A 14,514-nucleotide genomic window follows, 5' to 3' on the forward strand; every position below is an offset into this window, starting at 1 on the left:
ACACTTACAGAGACAGTAACAACACACACACGATCTTTACAGATTCGATCCAGTCAAAAATCCCAGCACTGGAAAAGGGTAAGTAGACACAAAGTCCCACCCCTTACCAAGAAGCTACATGGAACTGATACCTGCAGGGAGAGGTAAAATCAGTTTTCTCCAGTGGAATGTTAATGAGTATATCAACCACACTCAGGGGATGCCTAATGCCCAGGAGTTGGCCAACAAAATTGGACTTCATTTTTGTGTGTGTGCATTTTGCTTTATTTGTTTTATTTGGGTGTTTTTTGTTGTTGTTGTTGGTTTTTGTCTTACTGATTTTTTGAGTCTATTTTACTCATCTACTGACTTTTGATTTTTTGTTTCTCTTGGTTTTTGTGAGTGAGAAAAACATGAAGTTGCTGTGTAGATGGGAGGGGAAGATCTGGGAGGTGTTGGAGGAGAAAGAATATGATCAATGTATATTGTAGAAAAAGTTTTAAGCCAATCAACATAAAATGGGCTATGGATCTGAACAGTGTTGGGCATGAAGTCCCACCTCCAGCAGAGGAACACTTGTTAATTGTTAGCTTCTAGGAAAAGGAGAGGCAGTTTTTTTCTATTAGTTTAGCCCCTGGCAATCAGTTGTGTTCCAGTATAAAGCAACAATCTAATAGTATTTGGCTATACAAATTGACCTTGATGAGAAAAAAAAGAATGTGACCAAAACACATTATATAAAAATTCTTAAGGAACTGGAACTATTTTAAAAAGTATGCACACAATCAATATTGTTAACATAAAAACATTCTCAAAATATATTTGATCATCAACTAATGAACATAATAAACAAGAAAGAAAGCATATGTATCACCTGGTAATGAAGTTCAAGCAGATATCATTTGTGAATAACAATTGATAATATTAAAAAGAGCATAGAAATTGTTCATTAACCTAATAACATGATGGCCTCTAAAGGGTAGATGACAGAAATGTCTTCATTCATTATTTTTAAACATTTCTTTATTTTTATGTTGTATTGTTTTATGGTAAAATTATAATTTCTTTTTAATTAAACACCTTTTTGGAGAAACCAAAGGAAGTAATCTAGATCCTTTATCTGCAAATTCCACTTTAAGTATATTTTTTACTTTAAAAAATTGTATTTATTGAATTGGAGTATGTGGTGTGTGTGTGTGTGTGTGTGTGTGTGTGTGTGTGTGTGGTTGGGGGACTCACATGTGATATGGTGTACATGAGAGGTCAGAAGACAACTTGTCTATGCTTTGCTTCTACTATGTGGGTCCCAGGGATTAGAATCGGGTCATCACACTTGACAGCAAGTACTGTAATTCACTGAACCATCTTGCTAGTCCCAACAATTCTACTAAGGAAATAACTAGACACATAAAATACTTAAAATATCATATGACCTTTTAATTTATATAATACTAAAAAAGAGATGCTATTTAAATATTAAAGTTATAACTACATTATGATGCATAAACAGAGTAATATATTAATATTAAAAATTTTAAGGATAGTTAAATATGAAAATACCATATGACTATAGGGGGAAAATGATGACTCAATAATACTTTCTTGGTGTTGTTGGTGTTAGTGTCGGGTAAAAGGGCCAGCGAAAGAAACACACCCTGACCCTGAAACCAGAGCCAAAAGGCTAAAAATGGTCAGTGAAAGAAACATACCTTGGTCCAGAAACCAGAGCCAAAGAAACACATTCTGTCCCTGACCAACTCAGCATGTAAACCAACCAATCCCTGAACAGGAAAACCAACCAATTCCTGAACAGGAAATGCAGCCAATCTCTGAGCTTGTCCAAACTCAGGGATTGAAATCTGTCCAATTCCCACCCTGAAAATCTCCACCCTAGAAAAACTCCACCCCTAAGGAACCCTATATAAGACCTGTGCCTCTTCAGTTTGCTGCTGCCTTTTTTCAACTGGCAGAGGCAACCATCCCTCTGGATTCTTACTCCACCAATAAACCTCTTGAATCAGGTTTGGGTGACAACCTTCTCGTTGAGTAGAGCAGAGAAGTAGCAATTTTTGACAGAGCAGAAGGGAGCAGAGTTGTTATAATCCCAGTGATTGGAGCAGAACTGTAACAATTTTGCTGTGGAAACTCGCCCCTACTGGAGCAATGTTATTACATTGGGGAAACCTTTCCCTGGAGCAAAGCCGTAAGCTGCTACTCTTACAGTGACTTTGTGGTATCCTTGGCTCCTGACTGCCAGAAAAATTCTCCAAGCTGCAATACATACAGCTCATTTTTTTTTGTTTTGGTCAAATTAATGGAAAACAACTTTGCAATTTAATAATAGTTGAGAAGGATACAAATAGTTTTATTATAAGGTCATGGTTATGCTGGCAAGGAATCAATTAATGTCCTATTGAGATCCAATGAATGGTTTTGGTAGGAAATAAAAGAAATTCTCCTCATGTGAGATGTGCTTTTATGTTTATTTACTTTGTTTTTTCCAAGAATATAAAAATATAAAATAACAGACTGAAATCTGGAGTGGAAGATCACCCTGACATACTTCCTCCCCCTTCCCTTCCTCTAATTATAGGATTCCGAGCTTCCCACTCTCTATTAGGCAGGAAAAGCAGTTGAACTGACAAACTGCAAGAAGGAGGGGAAAAAGAATGGAGGAGAGGGAGGGGAAGATGAATGGGGGAGGAGGAGAGGAAAATGGTATTGACTCGAGATTTTCAAAATATTTGACAGGGAGATATAATTGGAATAGAAAGAAGAAGGAAAGCAACATATAAGAAGAGAGGAAGTTTAAAAAAACATATAGTGATATAAAGATCAGAAAAGCTAGGACTGGGGCTGTGACTCCGTGATAGGACAGAGTTAATGCTCTTCTAATGAGTTCAATGCTAAGTACTAGAAAAAAAAAGGAAAAATAATAAAAAAGGGAGAAAGAAAGAGAGGGCAAGCCCTTTCACACATCTAGTAGAAAAACTCTACATGAGACATTTTGAAAAAGAGGTCAGCACGTGAGTAAGGAGAAAGGCCTTATTCGGGGGCTCACTGACCATTTTTAAATACAATGTGTTCCACCATCACACTGTACAGTTTGGATTCACAGGCCAAGGATTTGAGCAAATGACAAACTTGAAGTCTCCTTTGGAATATTTAATTGCTAGGGTCATAAGTTAGTAACTGGCATGAGGAGAAGAGAATAATGATTCATTTCCCTATGGGGGGGGGAAGGAATTGATTGGTGGAGATCAGTGTAGATAATGCCAAAGAGGTGATTATTTGGTCAGAGAATTTGTCTTTCACTGTCTTTTTCTCAAAAGACACCTAAAGACATATCATATGGTAGAAAAAGTAAAGAACCTATCATAGAGTATATGTGCACATAAACATGTATTTCAATTTCTATTTATACTAAGGTAAAAGAGGAGGTGCTCTACAATAGCAGTGTTTTCTGGGATATTGAACTTCATATGATTCTTATTCCCCTGTTTTATTAGTTATACTTTTGGTGCTGTGATAAAATCCAATGGTCAAGGCAAACTGTAGAAGGAAGACTTCGTCTTGGAGTATGGTTCTGAGGGAAAGCCCACAATGGTGGGAAATGGCAGCAGGTGGCCAGAGCAGGAATTTGAGAGATCACATCTTCAGCATCATAGAGAAAGCAAGGAACTGGAAGTGGGGTGAGACTATGCACCCTGAAAGCCCACGCCCAGTGATATACTTTCTCTAGCAAGACTACTCCTCAAAAAAGTTCCATAACTTCTCCAAATGTTCACACCAACTGGAGTCCAAATGTCGAAAATACTTGACCCCATGGAGGGCATGTTCTCATTCTAATCACTACACTTATATACCATGAAAATCTTTGAAAATATTATATTACTTTTTAAAGTTCTAGACTATTCATTTTATCTTGCTATATCCTATACTGTGTATTAAGCTATATTTCACAACTCAAATTATACTGCAAAGTATACATCAAAACAACAACCAAACATCATTTCTCTTCAATTAGCAGAATATCGATTTAAAAAAAGTGCTGGCCATCCCATCACCAGAGTAGGTCAGTTCGGGCTGTCTCTCGACCATTGCCAGCAGTCTATTGTGGAGGTATCTTTGTGGATTTCTGTGGGCCTCTCTGGCACTTTGCTTCTTCCTATTCTCATGTGGTCTTCATTTACCATGGTCTCCTATTCCTTGTTCTCCCTCTCTGTTGTTGATCCAGCTGGGATCTCCCGCTCCCCCAAGCTCTCTTTCCCTCGACCCTCACCCTTCACTACCCCCACTCATGTCCAGGCTGTTCATGTAGATCTTTTCCATTTCTCCGTCATTGGGCGATCCCCGTGTCTTTCTTGGGGTCCTGTTTTCCAGGTAGCCTCCCTGGTGATGTGAGTAGCAGTCCAGTCATCCTTTTTTCACATCTAGTATCCTCTTATGAGTGAGTACATACCATGTTTTTCTTTCTGAGTCTGGGTTACCTCACTCAGGATGATTTTTTCTAGATCCTGTACAATAACACATTTGTCTGCAAAGCTCATGATGGGATGGTCAAACACCCTAATTGTCCTGCTAGAAACCCCATCCAACTACTGAGGGATCTGGATGCAGAGATCCATGGCTAGGCCCCGGGTGGAGCTCTGGGAGTCCAATTAGCGAGAATGAGGAGGGTTTATATGAGAGAGAATTGTTGAGACCAAGGTTGGATAAAGCACAGGGACAAATAGCCAAACGAATGGAAACACATGAACTATGAACCAATGGCTGAGGGGTCACCAACTGGATCAGGCCCTCTGAGTGGGTGAGACAGTTGATTGGCCTGATCTGTTTGGGAGGCATCCAGGCAGTGGGACCGGGTCCTGTGCTCATTGCATGAGTTAGCTGTTTGAAACCTGGGGCCTATGCAGGATCACTTGGCTCGGCCTGGGAGGAGGGGACTGGACCTGCCTGGACTGAGTCTACCAGGTTCATCTCAGTCCACGGGGGAGGCTTTGCCCTGGAGGAGGTGGGAATGGGGGGTGGGCTGGGGAGAAGGTGAGGGGGGGCGGAGGGGGGAGAACAAGGGAATCTGTGGCTGATATGTAGAACTGAATTGTATTTCAAAATAAAAATAAAAAATTTTAAAAAAATTAAAAAAAAAGTGCTGGCAAAAACACAGAGAAAGATGAACTCTCAGATTGTTGTTAAGAATATAAATTAATTCTGCCATTATTAAAAAAAACATATGAATGATTCACTGAGTATGATTAGGAGAAAACTGCACTCACATGTATATTGAAGCAGTACTCACAAGAGTCAAAATATGGATTGAATCTAAGTGTCCAAAATATGCACTATTAGTCAATCACAAAAGAATGCATTTCTGTAATTCTAAGTAACACAAATGGAACTTGCACCGAAAGACAAACACTTCAAGAGCACCCTTGTACCCACAAGACTATCTGAGAAGAACAGAGTAAAAACAGTGGTTATGAGCACCTGGCAAGGGAGAAGTGGAAGAGGGGATAGAGAGAAGATGGTTATTGGGTATGAGTATAGTTATATAAGAGGAATAGTTATCTTTCACAGACTAGGAAAACTATAATTGAAACAATTCAGTGCATATTTTTTTTTTTTTTGGTTTTTCGAGACAGGGTTTCTCTGTGTAGCTTTGGGCCTTTCCTAGAACTCACTTGGTAGCCCAGGCTGGCCTCGAACTCACAGAGATCCGCCTGGCTCTGCCTCCCGAGTGCTGGGATTAAAGGCGTGCGCCACCACCACCTGGCTCAGTGTGTATTTCAACACAAGGAAAGAAGACATCTGAGTTAATGGATATGACAATTACCATGATATTATCACTACAGAATGTACTTACATCAATGTTATGTTTACTAAATGTTTTAAAATATTAGATCATGTCTTTTGTGTAGATATTATGGTTTGATGGTTTGGCTTTTTACAGGATTTTTATGTGTGCAAATTTGTGAGTCTATGTGTCTATATGTGTTTCTTGAGCTTTTTCTTTGGCTCTTTTTTATTTGTTTATCCCATTCTGGTTTGTTTGTTTTTATTTTACTAATTTTCTTTATAGAAAATTACTTTTATATTATTATTATCATTATTATTATTTGATGCTTGTTTGTATTCTAATGAGAGAAAAAGAAAGGGTGTGGAGTCAAGTGGGTGGAAAGGTGGGGAGGACTTGAGGAAGGGGAAGCAGCAATCAGAACACAAGGTATGAAAAAACTATTTTCAAAAAAAAATTAGATCATAGGACTGAAGTACATTGCCCCAGGGCAGAGGACAAATAACAACCCTGGATACCAAAGAATGAATTTTCATATTGAGTTTCAAAATAATATTGCAAAGCTCTTGGCTAAGTGTCTGAAAAATAAAGCAACTTAAGTTTGCTAGAGTAGGGTACTTGAGAGAGAAAAAGAGAATTTCAGAATTCCAAAGATTTATGTTCTGAAACACTTAGTAGGGAGACAATGTCTAAAATATAGGAGCATGTTTCCTGTGATAGAAGCAAAAAGAATCTCTTCTGAACTGGGAGGAGACTTTGGAAAGGATGAAGAAATAAAGACTATAATGCCCATGTGCAGCCATATTACCTGCTCTCCTCCAGGTCTAAATACATTGAAATGAAATAGAGGTAAAGATTTCAGCTAGACTAAAAATTCAAACTCTGCCCCACTTTTTTGCCTCATTTAATACTTGTACTATAACATACTTTAATATTGCAATAATTTCAAAGTCTGCATGAATGTAATAAGTTTATTGACTAAGAATAATTTAAATGCAAGTAATTTGGAAAGGAATTGACTTCTTCCCCACACTCAAACATTCTTTTGGGGATTTTTTTTGTTTCATTGATGCTTTTATTTATTTATTTATTTATTTATTTATTTATTTATTTATTTATTTATTTATTTATTTATTTCCTCCAGTCTGAGGAAACAGGATCGGCTGAGAAGTTGGCAAAGTGAGGTTAGCTGTGGTATGTTCTGTCTCTCTGATCTTTCAGAATTCACCCCAATATCTGGCTCCTGGTTTGTTTTTTATTAATAAGAAAATTTAAGATTTGTGTTACCAAGCCTGTCTGATGACAGTTGGGCTAGACTCGTTAGAAATAATTTCATTGACTTTTTTTTGGCCAGTTGTGTTTGGCTCTATTCTATGTCTCTGTGCTATCCAACCTCTTGTTCTTGGTCATTTAGGCAGTGTCTGTCATTGGATCCCTCTTATGGTGTGAGCCTCAAGTTGGACCAAGCATTGAAGGGCCACTCCCACAAGTTCTGCACCACCACTAACCCAGAGCATCTTGTAGGCAAAACAATTGCAGGCCAAAGGTTTTGCGGCTAGGTTAATGTTCTAGTACAACCACTGAAAGTCTTGCCTGATTTCAGAAGATGATTGGTTCAGGCTCCGTATCCTCCATTACTGGGTGTCTTAGCAAGGTCACCCTCACAGATTGCTGGGAGTTTCTATTGCACTAGGTTTTTAGCTCACCACAGAGATGCTCCCCCATTCCAGTTGTCTCTCCCAGTACTCTCTCACTCCATCCTTCTCACACTTGACCTCACTCCTCCATCCAGACCCCTCCTCCCCACCCACTGGTGATGATTATTTTATTTTCCTTTCACAATGAGATTCATGCATTCCCCCTTGAGTCCCCTTTGTTACATAGCCTCTCTGGGTCTATGGGTTATAGCACAGTTATCCTTTAAGAATAATATCCACTTATAAGTGAGTACATGCCATGAGGTTTTTATTACTACTGCTCTGTAGTACAGCTTGAAATCAGGGATGGTGATACCTCTGGAAGTTCTTTTACTGTACAAGGTTGTTTTAGCTATCTGTTTTTTGTTTTGTTTTGTTTTTCCTTATGAAGTTGAATATTCTTTACTTAATAGCTAATACCTACTTATAAGTGAGTACATACTATGTTTGTCTTCCTAGGTCTGGGTTATTTCACTCAGAATGATTTTTTGTAGTTCCATCCATTTGCCTGAAAATTTCATGATATCATTGCTTTTAACAGCTGAGCAATACTTTATTGTATAAATGTACCACATTTTCTTTTCCCATTCTTCAGTTGGGGGACATGAATGTTGTTTCCAGTTTCTGGCTATTATGATTAAAGCTGCCACAAACATAGTTGAGCAAGTGTCCTTATGATAGATAGGATGGAGCATCCTTTGGGTATACACCCAGGAATGGTGTAGCTGGGTCTTAAGGTAGGTTGATTCCCAATTTTCTGAGAAACTGCCATACTGATTTATAAAGTAGCTGTACAAGTTTGCACTCCCACCAACAGTGGAGGAATGTTCCCCTTGCTCCACATCTTCCCCAGCATAAGCTGTCACTTGTGTTATTAACCTTAGCCATACTGACAGTTATAAGATGGAATCTAAAAGTCATTTGATTTACATTTCCCTGGTGACTAAGGATGTTGAACATTTCTTTGTTTCTTAGCCATCTGAGATTCTTCTGTTGAGAATTATCTGTTTAGACCTGTACTCCATTTTTAAATTGTGTTATTTAGTTTTGCCATGTCTAGTTTCTTGAATTCTTTACATATTTTGGATATTAGCCCTCTGTCAGATGTGGAGTTGGTGAAAATTATTTCAAATTCTGTAGGCTGCCTTTTGCCCTATTGATGGCGTTCTTCTCTTTGTTTCTATGTTATTGATTTCAGCCCTCAGTTTGATTATTTCCTGCCATCTACTCCTCTTGGTTGTCTTTGCTTCTTTTTGTTCTAGAGCTTGCAGGGGTGCTGTTAAGTCACTAGTGTGAGATCTCTCCAATTTCATTATGTAGGCACTTAGAGCTATGAACTTTCCTCTTAACACCACTTTCATTGTCCCATAAGTTTGGGTATGTTGTACCTTTATTTTCATTGAATTCTAGAAAGTCTTTAATATTTTTCTTTATTTCTGCCTTGACCCAGCAGACTTTCAGTAGAGAGTTATTCAGTTTCCATGAGTTTGTAGGCTTTCTGTTGTTTCTGTTGTTGAAATTAAGCTTTAGTCCATGGTGGTCTGATAGGATGCAGGGAGTTATTTCAATTTTCTTATATCTGTTAAGACTTGGATTGTGACCGAGTATGTGGTCCATTTTGGAGAAAATTCTGTGAGGCACTGAGAAGGTATATTCTTTTGTTTGGGTGAATTATTCTGTAAAAATATGTTAGGGCCATATGATTCATAATGTCTGTTAGGTCCATTATTTCTGTTTTGCTTTTGTCTGGATGACATGTCCATTGGTGACAGTGGAGAATTGAAGTCTCTCACTATTAATGTGTGAGGGCTGATATGTGACTTAAGCTTTAGTTTAAGTTTAAGTTTCTTTTACAAATGTGAGTGCCCTTGCATTTGGGGCATAGATGTTAAAATTGACATGTCATCTTGGTGGAATTTTTCTTTGATGAGTGTGAAGTCTTTCCCTGTCTCTTTTGATTAGTTTTGGCTTGAAGTCCATTTTGTTAGATATTAGAATTGCTACACCAGCTTTCTTCTTTGGTCCATTTGCCTTGAAAATCTTTTTCCAACCCCTTACTCTGAGATAATGTCTATCTTTGATGTTAAGGTATGTTTCTTGTGTGCAGCAGAAGGCTGGATCATATTTTCATATACATTCTGTTAGTCTGTCTTTAATGATCAGTGATTGTTAATTCCTGTTATGTTGTTATTGGTAGTGGTGGTGGTGGTGGTGTGTGTGAGAGTGTGTGTGTGTTGTATGATATTTTGTTTGTGTTCTGACCAAAAAAAAGCTTGCCTAGAGATCAGAGGATGGAGCTAGTCACTAGTTGACCACAGGGGCTAGATCATCGTGGCACATACCTTTAATTCCAGCACTTGGGAGGAGGAAGCAAGAAGATCAGGAGTTCAAGGTCACCCTGAGCTACACAATATTGAACCAGTCTAAAAGAGAAACAGAGCTGGGTGGTGGTGGTACATGCCTTTAATCTCAGCACTAGGGAGGTAGAGACAGAAATATAAGTCAGGTGGAGACAGGATCTCAGCACCTATTCAGTCTGGGGATTTATAGAGACAGGATCACCCCATTCGTCTGAGATGTTTGTTGTAGAGCTAAGAAGTCCCTGGTGGCTAGCTGCTTTGCTTCTTGGATCTTTCAGCTTTCACCCTCAATATCTAACTCTGGGTTTTTATTGTTAACACTAATTAAGATCACACTTTGTGTGTGTGTGTGTGTGTGTGTGTGTGTGTGTGTGTGTGTGTGCGTGCGCTCGCGAGCGTCCCCCTCCTTTTGGTTGTTCTAATGTGAGATTACTTATTTCTTCTGTTTTCATGGGTGTAGTTAGTCTCCTTGAGTTGGAGTTTTCTTTTTAGTATTTTCTGTAGGGCTGGATTTGTAGATAGATATTGTGTGAATTTGACTTTATTATGGAATATCTTTTTTTCCGTCTATGATAACTGAAAATTTTGCTGGATATAGTAATTTAGGCTGGCATCTGTGGTCTCTTTGAATCCACAAGACATCTGTCCAAGCCCTTCTGGCTTTAAAGTCTATAACCAATTTGGGGGCTGAGACACAGTGATGAAGAGGCTAGGAGGGATTGGGTATAGTGCCTGGGAGGCAACAAAAAAGTGGAAGAGGTCTGCTTCTGAGCAGCCTATCTTGAGTTCTGGTGGCCAGTGTGCTCTCTAGACTGTCATGGAGTCTGCCCAAGTTGGGGAATGGAGTTCTGGTGGCTGGCGTGGCCTCTGATCCAGCAGTGACACTCTGCCTGAGTTTTCCTGCCTGTTTTTCTGGTTGGTGTGCTCTGTTCTTCTGGCTTGTATTGCGTGCAGCTATTCTTATGACTGATATAGCCTGTACCTGAGCAGGAGATGTGCTCCTGAGTTCATGCCCCACTTTTGATTTGAGTCTTTTAGAGGTGTCAAACTCCATGATCGCCTCTAGAGACCACAGAATGCCAGCCTGTTTAGGTAAAATCTCCATTGGGTTCCAAGCTATCTGCAGAAAGTATGAAAATTCCCCAGGTGTCTGAATGGATCAAGAGAAATCACTAAGAACTGAACACCAGTGTGTCTGCAATGTACAATCATAGCATAAGAAAAAGGTTAGGTATTAGATGCAAATTGGCCTGCCAATCCTTAAGGACAGTAAACTTGACAGAATTTCAAATTTATCTATGTGTGCTGAAATAGGCACTCAGTCAGTCTAAAATTATTAAAGACTTCCCACCTTTCCACTTATTTCCACTCCAAATCATTGCTAGATGTTGTCCATACAAGACTACTACATGCCGGGCGGTGGTGGCGCATGCCTTTAATCCCAGCACTCGGGAGGCAGAGCCAGGTGGATCTCTGTAAGTTCGAGGCCAGCCTGGGCTACCAAGTGAGTCCCAGGAAAGGCGCAAAGCTACACAGAGAAACCCTGTCTCACAAAACCAAAAAAAAAAAAAAAAAAAAAAAAGACTACTACACAACATCAACACTGAATGCAGGCAGGCAGGTAAGCGAGTTATTTGTCATGTATATCTCAGTAAAGGTCAAGAGGCATAGAAGAATATTGACAAACAGATTCAAAAGAAATTAGAACACAGATAAAGGAAAATGGAAGAATTAAGTTCACAGACTCGTAAGGAGCTCAGTTCATACCAAAAATTCTTATAATAGCTTACACAAGACTAAGGTTACAGGACTAATTTGAAATCCAGGTTAACAGGTGCTGACAACTAAACTCAACTTCCCTGGAAAGAGCAGTATGTGCTCTCAAATGCTGAGCCATCTCTCCATCCCTGCAATTGCTTTATTCTAATGCTTGGTTCAGGGTCAAAAGAGATAAATGCAAATATGACAAAACACTTAAAATTTTTGTAATATTTGAAAGTATAATGTATAACAAGTTCAAAAATCAGATGTGCAACATCACAGTGTTCTTTATTTCTCTGTAACTGAAATTCATCTACCCTAAGAAATAGTGAAAATTTCATTTCAAATAAGAGTTTGACACCTGATAAGTACTTTGATAAACGTACAAGGAAAGTGCTGTGGGAGCAAACATAGGAGAGCCATTCTTTCCTCTGAAAGGTTCATAAATCTCTTTAAAGTTGAATCTGCAAACATAAACATATGAAATGATGACAGTGAGCGATGATATTTCTTGTTTGTTTGACAAATTCTCACTATAGTCATGTAAGAGAAGTCAAGGTAAAGAGGATGGAGTGGGATTTGTCTTGCTCCTTCGGAATATATGTTGTATTATTAAGAACAGAGAAAAGTAAAAGTTTGTCATTGATGGACTCTATCCAGGGACTACATATTCTTAGAACTATGACTGTTCTGGACCACAGACATTTTTATATTCACTTACAGTGTCCCTTTAAACAAAAATAAATGAGCTGAGGTGTATCATGGACTTTCCAGTCCAACATTGGACATGCAATTTGCTTTTGAAAATAAATATCATGTAAGGATAAAGAATAGAGACTCCAGAATCCAGGGTGTTTGAATTGAAATTCAAGGCCTAGCTCTAACTGTCTGTGAGACACTGAGGAAATAACTTACCTTCCCTGGGCCTTCAATTTCGCATCTGTAAAATGGGGACATTAATAATAGGTTTTTATTATTGATAATTAAATTAATTGAAACTTACACTGCACAGAGAATAGAGCTAAATAAACATTGGGTTATCTGCAACTTGGTTATGTTCTTTCCTGGCCCTTAAAACATTTGGAATAATGAATTTAGATTAATTTTGTCACAAGAAAACTTCCATCATGTTACTTTCTAAAAGTAATTTGGGTGGATCTCAATACATGCTGCAAACTGTTGAATTCCAATGGGGTTTTGCCATGAATGTTTACCTTGTATGTCCCACATGAATGACTCATTCACATCACTATACAAATTTCTGAGATGTTTAGACTCTGTAGATAGCAAAGGTCACGAGAGATAACCCCTGTATTTACAGGGATGACTGCTCATTAAGTGAAACTAGAACTGTATGTGATTATTAATTGCGGTGAAATATTATAATGCTAAATGCTAGAGGATTTGGATCTGTTGGAGAAAGCAGTGATTGTAGCAACATGTAATGCACCACAGATGATTTACACATGGTATTAGATTGTGGCTAATTCTTGAAGGAAGAATAAGATCTATAGCTGCCTTGGAATTAGATATAATAATATATTAAAAACCAAACTCAGCTAGCCTGAGATTTAACGGGAATAAGGAATCAACTTGTTGATGCTGACATAAAATGGATTGTAGATAGAAGAGAATGCTAGGTGAACTGTTCTAAGTATTATGCTGGGAGCAGTTACAGACTGAATAAAGATTTCAGCACTGGAAGAGATTGGGAGGTCAAGAGTAATTCATTTTCTTCAAAAAATATTTTATGAAAATTAATTTGTTAGTAGGGTAGAGGATGGATGGAAGAAGTAGATAACAGATGAGTACCAACAAAACATGAAGACTAGCTCAGAGGTTGCTGTAATCAACAATTTGAGATGAAGTTGACCTAGGTCTGGGTCAGCATAAGACCATGAACCTGAAGCTTAAAAAAAGTAAGTTAAAAACATTATCGAGGAAATGATGCCTCTCCAAGTCTTATCCATTTAACTTCTATCCGTGTATCAAAATGAAGAGTTACTACTTCAAGAACTTTAGTTCCCCATTATTGTATGCATAGTTCATCAAAGTGCACTATTGAAACATGTTTCTTGCCCAGATTGTGGTGTCTGTCTCAGTTTTGTTAATTCATTTGTCTATCTAAGACTGTGCACAATGTCCAATATACTTTTAAAATTATATAAGTTTTCAAAATTATAGAACTAAACCAAAGATCACAAAGGACAGGTTACTTTGGGTGAATGAAAAGAGAAATAGTTACTGTATTTAGGATATTCATAGAATTTCTATAAGATGCACTAACTTGGGGAAAAGTGGAAAATCCCAGAAATATCTCTCAAACTCCATCTCTTTCTATCTCTGTCTCTATGTCTCTTTCTGTCTGTTTCTCTCTCTCTCTCTCTCTCTCTCTCTCTCTCTCTCTCTCTCTCTCTCTCTCTCACACACACACACACACACACACACACACAAACATTCACTCCCTACATCCCTCTTTTAACAAGTAAAACTATTTTGAAGGAATAACAAAGTTTCATATTTTAATAACATCATGTACATTTATTCAAACTGAAGAACAGAGAATCTTGGGAAATTAGACACAGAAGCAGTTTGATCTTAAATCACACAGAGCATCTGAGTTGTCTGATATAAGGAATATGAAATGGGGTTGTGTCAGGGCACATAAGAGGGCATACATAGAGTAGAGGAGGTTCTAGAAAAATAAAACATTCTAGTATAATAATCAGATTAATGTAACCGTAACTATAAGCTTTGGGTTTGCTATCCTACTGCCCTTAAAAAGATGAAGTTACATACTACTGAAGGAAAAATAAGAGGGACATAGTCATGTTATCTTTAATAGTACTTCTTTTCTATGTTGTACAACTACATTTGCACTTCAGTAGACTCAGGGACACTACATATCTTAGGGGCTGTATTT

The sequence above is a fragment of the Peromyscus eremicus genome, chromosome X (genome assembly GCF_949786415.1).
Source record: "Peromyscus eremicus chromosome X, PerEre_H2_v1, whole genome shotgun sequence".
In the NCBI taxonomy this organism is placed as follows: Eukaryota; Metazoa; Chordata; class Mammalia; order Rodentia; family Cricetidae; genus Peromyscus; species Peromyscus eremicus.